The sequence below is a fragment of the Galeopterus variegatus genome, unplaced genomic scaffold (assembly GCF_000696425.1).
Source record: "Galeopterus variegatus unplaced genomic scaffold, G_variegatus-3.0.2 Scaffold11164, whole genome shotgun sequence".
Classification (NCBI taxonomy): domain Eukaryota; kingdom Metazoa; phylum Chordata; class Mammalia; order Dermoptera; family Cynocephalidae; genus Galeopterus; species Galeopterus variegatus.
The window spans coordinates 48910-61300 of NW_007737275.1; the positions used below are offsets into that span (position 1 = coordinate 48910).

Genomic DNA, 12391 nt, shown 5'->3' on the forward strand with positions numbered 1-12391 from the left:
AGGGTCAAAATCAGCCCCAGTGGAAACAAACTGTCAGATCAAAACTAAAAATCATTTCTGCTTCATGGGTATATGCCTGTTCACTGTATAATTCAACTTTTCTGGACTTTTGAGATTTTTCATAATAAAATGTTGGAGAAAAAATTTTAAAACAAGAGTAATTTTTCCCTCCTCTTTCAGGCCCCCATTCTACCCCTTGTACTGCTGATTTTGAGAGGCCTCAGACCCCAAGGGGCAGCATTTTAGAATTGGCCACTCTCAGTCATGCCCACCTAGTCCCTGACAAAGGGTCTTCTTTGATGCCTTACTCCATTTCTGTGCCTTCTGGCCCTATCAGCTATATCCTCAAATTCCTTCCCTAGCTTCCCATGAGGCTGCTCCAATAAAAGCCAGAATTATGAACTGCTCAAACAAGAAATAACAAACATTATACTCAAAAGCAGTGAAAGAAATTTCTTTAGTGAATAGTGGAAGAATATTTTTTCAAATCCCAATTTTTCTTGTGGGGTATGTGTGAGAAAAGCTCATTTTCCACTTTTGTGGCTATGGACGAGTATGTATCCAAAAATTTCAGGATTTTCCCCAATCTTTTACTGCCAGAAGAAAAAATAATCCCTCCGTTCCATATTTTACTTTTTGGGGGGTTTTATTTTATATGCTGATGGGGGGTTATTTTGCTTCAAGACTTTCCAAAAGACATCTGTTGAACTGTTGTGGGTATTCCAGCAGGAAATGTTCTGAAAAATTGGTTCTGGTTTGTGATCTAACCCATACCACATGGCATTTACAGCAGTTGACTTTCAGAGCTGATACATTACTGCCGTGCTGTCTTAAACATGAGAAATATTTACTGGAGACTGGATGTTGTGGTAGATTTGAATACAGGAATAAAAACCTTAGTGCAAAGATGTACATTGCAATCCACACTGAGCTTCTAGTGAGGTGACATGGGCTCTCATTTTCTACCATCTCTACCATGGCACTTGTCTGTCCTTAGACCAAGTCCTTGCATTTGCACACATACTATGACCTGTCTGTGAAATGGAGGGGACCCCATCTGCCTCAGATTTTTCTGTGCAGGAGTGTGTGTGGATGTGTTATACATGAATATGAATTGCTTTGATATTTCTCAAAGGCTTAAAAAAGTCTGGCAATGCCTTCTTCGCATGTCACTCTTGTTGCTACAATTACATAGCACATTCATTCCCTTTAGACAAAGGAACGAAGTCTCCCACTGGCTGGCACTGTGCTCTTATCTTCCAAACATGTTTAGTAATGCCATGTGTAATTCATCTTGTGCTACCCTCTCCTCAACTCCAACACGCACCAAGGTGAACAATCATGAAAAAACAAAACAATGAGGTAGGTAGAGTCCAGGGGACATCCTATGCATTTGTTGTCCTAAGCCTTCCTTCCATTTCTGGGTTTGTCCTTTGTCACCACTCTCTCCTGGGCAGTCAGGGCCTTCAGGCTTCCCCAAAGGGCTTGAATGCCATACCCCTGCCCGACATGCCATCCCAAACCCCAAGTGCCCAAATCCTTCCCCCGACACGCCCAGCCCACTGTGAGGCTAGAAAGAAGCCCACAAATGCACCCTTATGAGGGTGCTGAGAGCCCCTCATGAAAAACCCAAGGGACCGAAGCACTGAAGCAGAATTGTGGACAGTTGTGGGCTGGGGGTGAGGGGAGATTTGTAAATGGGTGCCTACTGAATTCTTCTTTTAACCACTTTATACATTATTATCTATTTGTTTTTTCCTTTTTGTCTTTTTTCCGTGTCCGGCAACGGATCGCAACCCTCAGTGTCGCCCCCGTACCGGACTGGGACCGGCAACGGGATCGCAACCCATGGTGTTGCTCCCGCGCCTCGCTCAGCCAGTGAGCGGGAACCGGTCTGTATGTGGGATCTGAACCCTCGGCGGGAGCGCCACCATGCTCCCAAGCGGCGCACTACAGCACTGCGCCACCGGGCCGGCCCCTACATTATTATCTATTTAAGACACCAAACAGCATAAATATTTAGGGCTGGAAAAAGTCTCCTTACCATTATTGAGTCTGCTCTTCCAAATCATCCCTTTACCTCCTTTCCCTGACAGATACAGCCACCACCACTTCCTCAATTCTCCTGAGAGGCAATTTGCAAAAGAAAATATACAAAAGGCCAATAGGCATATACAAAGGTGCTCAACATCATGACTCACCAGGAAAATTCTAATGAAAACCACAGTGATATACTACTGTATACTAGAAGGGCTAAAATGAAAAAGATTAATAATACCTATGTTGGCAAAGATGTGGAGCAACTGGAACTCATAAATTGCTGGTGAGAGTGTAAAATGGTGTAGCTGCTTTGGAGGCTGTTCAGCAGTATCTAATAAACTTAAACATATGTCTACCGTCTAATTCCTTCTTGGGTATATGGAGGTAAGAAAAATGAGTATGTCCGCAAAAAGTCTTGCATGAAAATAGTTATAGCAGCATTATTCATAAAAAGCCAAACAAAAACCCCACAACTAGAAGCAACCCAGATATCTACCAACAGCAGAATGAATAAACAAATTGTGAAATATGTACTCAGACAATGGAATACAAAGTAGTAATGATAAAGAACACACTATTGATACATGCCACATCAATCTCAAAAAAGTACGTGGAGCAGAAGCCAGACGTGAAAGCATATGTGCTCATTCACTTTTGAATCCCATCCCGTGGGTATATATTTTGGGTGTGAGATCCGTCCTAGTGAGCAAAGCCTGCATAGCATGGCAGTGGTGCCGTTTTCACACACACAGGTTTTCTGAAAGAGAGCGTGTAACCGCAAAGCCTGTCACTCTTGTTTTGATCTCAGCTGGAACAGAATGAAAATTCTCAGGGTAATGGAATGCAAACTAATTTTAGGTATTTTAAAGTTCTGGATGCTTTGTTTAATTACATCCTATAATAAATCGTTTTTAACGTGTGGAGCATAACAAAATTATATTTTGAGGCATTCGTGGAAGGTAGTCCCCACATGATGGAAAAGAGGAGGGCTCCTCTTTTCAGGGAGCCCAGGATGGAGAACACTTCCTGCCGACTGGTCAGCTCAGGCATTTATTCCCAGGAATTGCTCTGTGCTATCAGGAAGAACACAAAACAGGGCCCACTGGACCATGCTCACTGTGATGTTAATGCCAGAGAGTATCTTATTCATCCCCTGTGGCCAGCTTTGCCAATTAGTGGAGCCACTGCCAAGGGCCACTCGACTCCATCAACCCCTAAAGGTTGCTAGCACCAAATAAAAGCCATGGATGAGGAAAAGGCAGGCCAGGATTTGAAGTGCAGGCAAGAAAGAGTCTTTGAACTACTTACGAACAGCACAAACAGCCTCACCCAAATCACAGGAGCTGGCAGCGTGAGCCAACAGAATAGTGGAGAGGTGGGGGGCACATCCCTCCAGCCCCGTCCACATTTGCCCTCAGCCGGGGGCCTCAGAGACTTGTGGCAACTGAAGAGAAGGTGCAGGCATGATCCCACGCCACGTGAACCTTTGCACTCAGGGCAGATGTGGCAGACGCTCCGCAGGCTCATACGTGACCTCACCTCAGCACATTTTTTAAGAGTCAAAAAGTGAGACTTTCTCACACAAATTCTGCCTTTACTGTTTTTCCTTTTTTAAAATTTTGAGTGCAGCTCTGTGGGTGTTATCCCATATATAGGCTTGTGTAACCACTAACACAATCAGGTGACAGAACTGTTCTGTTTCCCCAAAAAACTCCCCCGTGTTTTCCCTTTATGGTCTCAGCTCCCCCACTCCTAACCTTTGGCAGCCACTAATCTGTTCTCCATCGCTATGGTTTTGTCTTTTTGTAAATGTCATGTGCATGAAATCATACCGTATGTAACCTTTTGAGACTGGCTCCTTTCACCCAGAATAATGCCTTTAGATCCACCAAGTGCTTGTGTGTATCAATAATTCATTCTGTTCTACTGTGAGTAGTATTCCATTGTCTGCCTATATTTTGAAGAGTGAAAAAGTCCCAGGCATGCAAGCGAATATCAACCTGAGAATATTCTGTAGTGATGTTTACAGACAAGTAATTTTATGGACTGTTCCACAGCCAGGCTAATATTTAAAAGAGAAAGAAAGAATTCCAAAACTGAACTCTGCAACAAGGAATTTTCTTTGTTTCTCACAATATTTAATAGGAACCAGATGCATTGGCTAATGCTTTCATTAGCTATTGTGCTGGTTATTAAGCTATTGTCTCTCGGCTCCAAACCTACTCTTCTGTACTCTGCTTTGTGGTGTCAGGACCCTGAAAACAACATTTTTTCCTTGCCCTGTTAGGTTCTGCCAGTGAGGGTGCTAAGGGAGGCAGGGGACTAGAAGGCTGGAAGAGGATGAAGGGCCTTACTTCTTCCTGGTGATTGCCGTTCCCGTTAGCATCATCCCAGCAATGGTCCTTTGTCCCAACGGCGGCAGTTGGTTCCAGCTCTCGTGTGTTTTCACACTCTCAGTACCAGCCTCACCATGCCCGCTCAGAGATACCAGTCAGTCCCAGCCATCCCGTGCCCCTTTCTCAGAGGTCCAGATCCCAGCTCTGTGTGGTCCTTCTTCTGAGCTCCCACTGCATTAGCACCTGTCAGGCATCATCCCCTACTCGGGGGCCTGGGTCCCAGCTCTTCTGGGCCTTTGGAGCTTCAGAGCTGCCAAGGCACCAGGACCACCAGGCCATGCCCCTCTTCGGGGGTGTGGGTTTTAGCACCGTAGGGCTGCTCTAATAACTCCAGTCCCTTCCTTCTGTTCCCCCAGCCCTAGGACCGTTAGCTGTTTTGCTTGCTGCTGTTGCTGTCTTGGTGTCATCTAAGTTTCTCATTTGCCTTGTCAGTCTTCTCATAACATCCTTGTATTAAATTCCCTGTTAAAACAGCTGGTGTGGTTTGTGTTTTCCTGTCTGGACCCTGACTGATAAAACACACAGTACCAGGCATTCACCCTCTGGCTTGCTGGTGTCTAAGGCATCTAAAGTCCTTGCTACTTCCTGTCCTGAGGCTAATCAGGAAAATATGAACTGGAGTGATATTCTGTGGGGTGTCTGGATGATAATGGTCTCTGTAACTTAAGTTATGGCAGGGAGGAGAGCTGACATGGTTGCAAAAGCAAACTGCCTCTGGTGATCCCTGAAAATGGGTGTAGAGGGGGAAAGAATTTGCTGTGGTCAATAGCTGTATCATTCTACATTCCAGGTGCTGTGCTGATTTGCTCCAGGGAAAATACCACATAGGAGCATCAGGTACAGTTAAAGTCACTAGCAATTTACAGCCAGCCTCCAAGATCTATCTACCTTCTGCTAAGACCAAAAAGGTGAGGGAAATGCGGGTGTGATAGGTATCACTGCTCCTGCAGTCTTATGTGTGAGACTAACGTCAAACTCTTCTCTCCCTACTATGCCAAAAAGGAACCTCTAGACACTGAAGAAATTAATCCTATGCACATATACTCTGATACTGTCATAAAGCACAGCTCCTTCTGATAATAGTTATTTCTGTGCTTAAAACCCTTCAATGATTTGCTAGGCTTATGGAATAAATTCAGACGTTTTAGTCTGACATTTGATCCTTCAAGATCTGGCCTGTTGAAGCATTACAGCCAGTGCCCTGCATTCATACACCCCAGGCACCAGCCAAAACAGAGTATCGAGCTCATGTGGACACACTCCATCTTCTCCTGCATCTTGTGGGTTCCTAAGCCTGTGGTCCTTTTCCTTCAGGTATTCATATCAAAAGTGTACTCCATCCTCCAAAGCCTTCTCAATGCTACCTTTTCCATGAAGTTTATTCCTACCACCCCACCCCACTCCAACACTACAAAACAGTAAGGTATGAACACCTTACAGTCAATACTGTATAATTGCCTCTGGTATCCATGTACTCTGGATGGCAAAAACTATGTCTCTCTCGTTTCTGTATCCATCTAGTACTTATTAATAGTAGGTGTTCAGTTCATTTTTTTTTTCTGAAATAAATGAAACGCCACAATGGGAAAGAGGGTATTTCAAGTAGAGATATTGTTTTGAGAGTGCAAAATATTTTCTGGAAAACCACCTGTAGCTTGGTTTGGCTGAGACCTAAGGTCTGTGCAAAGGATTTGCGAGAATTCCATTTGGAAAGGAAAGTTAGGACCCAATTGCAGAGTCTGGCAGGTTTGGCTAAGGATTCAAACTTGTTTATTTAGGCAGAATGGAGGAATTGGAGGTTTGGGACTGGATAAGAATTTGTATGTCCACGATTCTCATATCAAAGATAGATTTTTTTTTCCCCTTAACTGGTTTAAAGGAGCAAATTACCTGAGATAAAGGGAAACACCTAAACAGGAGCAAGAAAGATTTAATTTGGATGGACAGAGCCATTTTTAGACAGAGGTCATAAAGGAACAGAATGCCTTTAAAGGAGGTTGCAAAACCATGAATATATTTTTATAAAAGTAATACAGACCTGTCTAGGGTGCTGTGAATATGTGTAATTCTTTTATAGCAGAGCAAAGGCTTGATCAGCATTCCTCAATCTCAAGTCTATTGTAAACCAACAGAATACTGAAAATCTTGAATAGAACCCATGGAGAAAGGTAAGGATGGGGATGGATGGGTAAGAGAAGACAGAGCTGGGTATGGGAAAGACAGTGCGGCAGTGAGAAAGTCTTCATCCCAGGGCTGGTCAAGTATTACTGAAATGCCCCTCCTGCCAGCTCGAGTCTTTGTTCTCTCCTGGCTCAGAACTTCGTTCTCAGTCTTCTAATTCTTTTGTAAGCCAGTTTGGTTTTTCTCATTAGCTGCGCTCTCATGAGACCCACTTTTTTCTTCTTGATAGAAAAAGGAAAAGTAAACATGGTCATTGTTGATAGCTCTGGACTATGACTAAGGAGGTCTGGGTCGTAGTTTGAGTGATTTCCTCCATTTACTTCTCAATAAGGCTGTTGGAATGCACCCTGACCTTCAGATGCGCCTCTTTGGTAAAAAGAAGAGTGTGATTTGACTTCAGTCTTTTATTTTAAAATTCCTGGATGCTGCAATGTGATAAGTGGAAAACCATTATCAGGCTATGAAATAACAAAGAATCTCTGATATTCTTTCCTGGCTAATTTTATCAAGTCTGGCAAAGAATATAACTGTAGAGGCAATATGGTTGAATGAGTTTGCTATTGATGATAAGGATTTAGGCCTCAATGTTCCTCTGGAACCTAATCAACTTTTTCCATAGGGGTTCCATCATCCACAACCATAGAGACCATTAGATATCCTACCCCTGGGTCACTCTGATGAGGCCTGGAAAGGGAAGCCTGGTGAGGCTGCTGGAGTCTCACCACATTTGAGGAAGGATGACCTCCTTGCCTGTCAAGGTTTCAGAATCTAGGCAGGGACTTAGGCTTCAAGGGTCCTCAAGGGGCCTAATGCAGACAGAAAGCAGCAGTAAGAGATGTTTCAACTCAGCTGCCAACTGATCGGTAGTGGCTGTGTGAACTCAGCAGAACAGAATGCTGTTATCTATTGGGAATGTCTGCCTTAGGCTTGCAAGGGGGAAGAGCAGGTGCGTAGCCCAGGTATCTGCAGATCTGGACTGGACTAAGGGATGTGAGTGATGAGAACACCCGAGCTGAACGTTACATTCAGCAGGGGATGAGGGTGAACTGCTATGGCGAACTGACTCCACACTCTGAAATGGGAACCTGTGCCGTGACAGCCTGCTTGGAGCCAGTGTCCAATACTGTGACAACTTCTATCACCTTAGGTCAGATTTTCTGTGGTCTTCTCCATTTTGCTATTTCAAGTAAAGAGGTTCTGAACTAAGCATTTCCTGCTTGAACTTACCTTCTCCTGAAGCCATATATCTATCATAGGCACTGGAGGTGTAAGCCCCAACCTAGAAACTTTGAAATATCCGTGGCTAAGTGTATGTGTGTATATGTGTGTGTATACACACACACACACACACATACATATATACATATATATTTAAGTTTTTTATTTTGAAATAATTTTAGACTTACAGAAAAGTTGCAAAAATAGTAGAGAGTGCCCATTTACTCTTTACCCAGATTTTCCTAACATTAATTTAGACTTATGTAGCCATAGTACATTTATCGAAACCAGGAAACTAACAATGATAAATACTATCCACTAATTTATTAACCGTATTTGAATTTTGCTAGTTTTCCCATTGATGTCCTTTGGCTTGTCCAGGATCCAATCCAGTATTGCACATTGCATTTAGTTGTCAAATCTCCTTAGTCCCCTTCAATTTTTGTCATCTCAACTCATATCAGCAGGTTCATATACAGGTGTGCCCTATTATTGGCAATGTTAATATTGAGCACTGGATTAAGATGGTGTTTGTCTGGTTTCTGCAGCTAAAGTTACTATTTTCTCTTTGTAATCAACAATTATTTTGTGGGGAGAAACTTTGAGAGTATGCAAACATCCTGTTTCTCAACATACTTTCTCCCAACTAATTTTATCACCTGTTGATGATTATTGCCTGCAAAAATTATTACTGTGGATTTGGGTAATGGCAATCTTTTTCCCATCATTACTTCTATATTTATTAATTAGAATTCTTCTGTAAGGAAGAGCTGCCCCTTCCCCCATTTATCTATCTGTCTATCTATTGATTTATTTATATCAGTATGTACTCATGGATATTTATCTTATTCTGTGTGTCATAGTCCATTATTTATTTTATTGCTCAAAGTATCCCAGATTTAGCCATTGGAAGCTCCTTCGAGTTGGCTTCTGTGCCCTTTTGACATGTCTACCTATTAGTTTTTGAGCACGTTCTTAATTTCTGGCTCTACAACATACTCCAGGCTTATCTTGTATTTTTCCTGATCCAGCCCTGGAATAAATCTTTTTTCCAAGGAACACTTTTATTACAGAATGGTATTTAGAAACAAGATCTGGGTGCTAGATGTGTTCAGTGTTACCAGAGTGTCATTGCTTCTCAGGCCCTCTCAGATGACAGAGCTGTGAAATCTATGTCTGTATAATGATACATGTACATGCACACATTTATTTTATATCTATCCATCTTCATATATATGTATACATTTGTGAATATGTGCATAAACTTATATTGACACTTTAAATTCTAACGTAACACCCCTTGGTTCATTCCAGACCCCCGTCTTTTCCTTATTTGTACCTCCTTTCTCCAACAGTGAGAAACCTCACTGTCATTATCCACCATACAAATTTCTTTATTTGCTCAATCCTAGTACACATACAGTGTCAGAACTGCTAATTAATTCCCTTGTGAAAAATAGTTACTAATTAGAGTACAATATTTTTATACAATTCTTTCTGTGTTTAGCTTTACACTGTTACTCCTGGCAGGGTTGCTTCTAGAGGAGCTGCTGACTCAGGGATAGGGTCTCAGGCCTCCACATTACTGCAGAAGGAAGAGCTCCAGGTGATCAAGGAAACTGGCTTTTCCCACATTCAACCAACTCTCATTTCGTCCAACTCTAGCTGGTATACCAGCCTGGACAAAGGAGAGAACGGGACTCTCAGCTGGGAAGATTTCCAGCAGATTCCAGAATTTGCCATCAACCCACTGGAGGACCAGATCATCAGTGTTTTCTTTCCAGATGGGGAGAACCGGGTGAACTTCCATGGATTCATAAGAATCTGGGCTCATTTTGAACCCATTGACGATGAAAAGAGGAAAGATGTCAATGGATCAGAACCACTTACCTGAAGCAACAAAGCACACTTTGATTTTCGACTATATGATTTGGGTAAACATGTCAAGAGCTCCCACAGTGAGCTGTTACAGGTGCTGTGCACGATGGCTGGAGTGAATATCTCAGATGAGCAACTGGGCATCATTGCAGAAAGGACCATCGAGGAGGCTGATGGGGATGGGGACAGTGCCATATCTTTCACAGGATTTGTTAAGGTTTTGGAGGTGAGCATAGAACTAAAATGAACATTCCAATTTATTGACCAAAGGGCTGAGACCAAACTGTTCCTTGCTCTCCAGTATTGAAGAACTGGACCTTGAGAGTCCTCCTGTTCACCAGCCCCACCTCCGGCCCATCATCCTCCTTCCCCCAAAACACCACTGCTGCTGCATGACAACCCCAGATGTGCTCTGTCAACACAAACTCGCAATTGGTATGAACAGGGTATTACAGAATGGCACACCCAGTTGATTTCTCTTCAGTGTCCATGCACCGGTCTCCATTTCTAAGTATCAGCTCCCCATTCTGCTGCTGAATGCTACATGTCCATCCAGTCTGGGAAGGTGAGGGGGAATCACACCAACAGCCAGCCAGCCAAGCAAGCTCTTTTACCGGATGTCGGCTGTAGCCATGCTGCCTTCCCTCCCACAAGCCTTCTGCATCTCCTTCAACCTTTCTCCATAAGTCCTTTGCTTCCTGCTTCTCTGTCATCCAACCTGCCCCTCACTTGACCTTTGTCTCCCTGCTTTCTATTAACCCTCAAAATTCCCTCTACTTTACATGGCACCCCAAGCTCTGCCTGTTAAATATGTTTCTGATTTGGCAAGATAGTTCTGTGGTCTGGCAGTTTTTATCTCCCTTCACTCAGAAATGGGCCTCCAGGATATTGTCTTCCCAGGAGCTTTTCAGGAACCCACACTTCTCTCAGAAGAATGTGATGGTCTCTTGGTCCCCTGCACTCCATTCTGTCATCAGAGGGCTGTTTCCTGGAGATGCTCTTGTTGAAAGGTGAGAGGTGTAAAGCGCAGTGTTCTAGGTGGCTCGCCCAGGTCACTCTACTCTGGCCTCTGATTTGCCACATGCATACCTACATGGCTGCTCTTGTTAATATATTGTTGATTCTTCAGAAAATACTCAGATGCTTGTAGGTTTGCTTAGTCTGGGGGCACCGTCACTACCGGAATGGCTTCTCTGACAATATGCTTGGGGACTTTCTCATGGTTTTTTGAACAAGGAGGCTGGGAACTCTATAAAAGCCTCCCATATTCACACCTCTGCATTGTAGTTTGTGCCTCGGTGCTATGTGCCCTGGAATGCTTTTCACTTCACATCTCCAGGTAGAGAGATTACTGGTGAAGAAGTGCCTAATTACCCTGTCTGAGATTTAAAGATTGTCCTCAGTATCTTGAAGATTTTTACACTTGGCAAATGATTCCGCTGGAAGCTATAGACAGCTCCTAGTAGGGTAGGGGTCCAAAGCATCGAATGTGGCAGCATTAGCTGCCTGCTTACATTGGCTTCCTAGCTCCTCGTGTAGACCACTGCTAATCCCTTAGAACATGGAATCTGGCATTGGTGGCACAACCTGAGGAATGGCAGGCCTTTCAGGAAGCCAGAGCAGCTTCTTTGACAAACTCAGCTTAGTTTCGACCTCATTGAATCAGGCTGTTGTCATTCTAGCGTCTGCTGTGTAAGTCTCTTCACTCATATGAGTATACAAGGGTACTTCAAAAAGTTCATGGAAAAGTAGAATTAAAAGATGATACGAATCTTTCCATGAACTTTTTGAGGTACCCTCATATCTGCCTCAGCTGACTTTCTCTGGACTCACTGCCAACTTGCTTGCTTGCTTGCTTCTTTGCTTAGGAAGGAAAATATACACAGAATTCTTTAGGGAGGGAATGGGTGAAGAATATCACTGTAAAAGGATGGGCAAGGGGTGCAGAACAGGGAAGTGGCCAGGTGGGATAACTCAAGTATAAATGAATGAGGAATTCTTTTTTCAAGTATCATTCTGACTTTGTGATCTACTGATGTAATACAGGAATTGTATAAAGGGAATAATTGTCTGATAGGTACCTGTTAGATACCTCCAAGGATCTTTGACTTGCATATTTAAAGTTCCCAAGTTTATGTCTTTCCCCTTTTGCTGCAAGGCACACCCATTTCCACCCACCCCCTGTAGATAAACCAGTATCATTAGTTTCCGGTTTATCCTTTCTGTGCAATTTTGCTATAATGCTTATTTTGAAAACTTGAGTTTGTTCCAGTGCAATTCATATCTTAGGAGAATGATTTGAGCATAACGTGAATTTCACATCTGCTTATGCACAATTTCATAGGTGAGAAACCCTAGGTGAATGCAGCAACTGCACCCAGGTGAATTGAGCTGTGAAAGAATACACAAAAGACACACAACTCAAATGTCTGCCAGCCACCTCAGTTCACCCCATGTGTTAGGAGCCCGTCCACACCTGGTGTTACAACCTTCCCTCCAGTAACTCACAAGCTGCAGCCCTACTGACACCTACTTCCACAGCCAACTTCAGGACCTTTTCTAGGTAAAATGCCAATTATGTAGGACTTATGTATTTCTTAACCACTTAACATAAATAAACTGTGCTACTGTTTTTTATTAGGTTCCTATCTTTGTGTGTGTGTGTGTGTGTGTGTGTG

At 43.2% G+C, this 12391-nt stretch overlaps 1 protein-coding gene and 1 pseudogene across 1 annotated transcript in view; one reads left to right on the plus strand and one right to left on the minus strand.

Annotated features, from left to right (window-relative positions):
- Nucleotides 1-12391, minus strand: part of LOC103610451 (nance-Horan syndrome protein) — a 44746-nt gene that overhangs the window by 20902 nt on the left and 11453 nt on the right. The gene's annotated exons all lie outside the window — the stretch shown is intronic.
- Nucleotides 3284-10020, plus strand: LOC103610450 (annotated as a pseudogene).